The sequence below is a fragment of the Mizuhopecten yessoensis genome, unplaced genomic scaffold, assembly GCF_002113885.1.
Source record: "Mizuhopecten yessoensis strain PY_sf001 unplaced genomic scaffold, ASM211388v2 scaffold9633, whole genome shotgun sequence".
In the NCBI taxonomy this organism is placed as follows: Eukaryota; Metazoa; Mollusca; class Bivalvia; order Pectinida; family Pectinidae; genus Mizuhopecten; species Mizuhopecten yessoensis.
Genome location: NW_018408145.1, coordinates 1 through 815, shown reverse-complemented (window position 1 = coordinate 815; position 815 = coordinate 1).

Genomic DNA, 815 nt, shown 5'->3' with positions numbered 1-815 from the left:
ACCAGTACCGAGATACCGGTAGCGACATGTCGCTTCATAACCAGTGGCGAGATACCGGTAGCGACATGTCGCTTCATAACCAGCATCCAGATACCGGTAGCGACATGTCACTTCATAACCAGCAGTAAGAGGGGGGGATATTGTTATTTTGCTTATTTTCGGACTTCATACATGTAATTCTGTACATATTTCTCTGTTAATAGCATGTGTAGATAATATTCTCACTTAATCATAGCATACATACATTGTAATTTGATAAGACAACAGGAAATGCCTGTATTTAGCTATCTCCTCCAGCCATTTGGTGTGCACATTTCAACAATAAAATGTTAATAAATCAAAATATCAATTGGAAGTTTGGATATTTGCTGCATGATTCAACTCTTCGATCATTAATATACAATTCTGACCAATTTCAGAATGATCGGTGCAGCACTTATCATCTTACAGACCACAGGAAATTGCCTGTATTTACCAATCTCCTCTAGACCACGTGGTCAGCACATGGCATCAATAAATCGTTAATAAATCAAAATATCAATTCGGAGTTGGGGTTTTCGCTGCATGATTCAATTCTACGATCATTAATATACAATTCTGCCAAATTTCAGAACAATCGGTGGAGTACTAACCATCTTTTACACCGATTGTATTTGCGAATTTGAAACTACGCGGCTGGCAACTTTCAATAACAAACTGCAAAGGGAGATCACTCTCAACTTTCGGATAACTATCAGATAGGGCAAAATTTAATAAATTAATAAAAAGACAACTAATGAACCGATTTGAATGCAGTTTGCTGCAAAATAATCCTC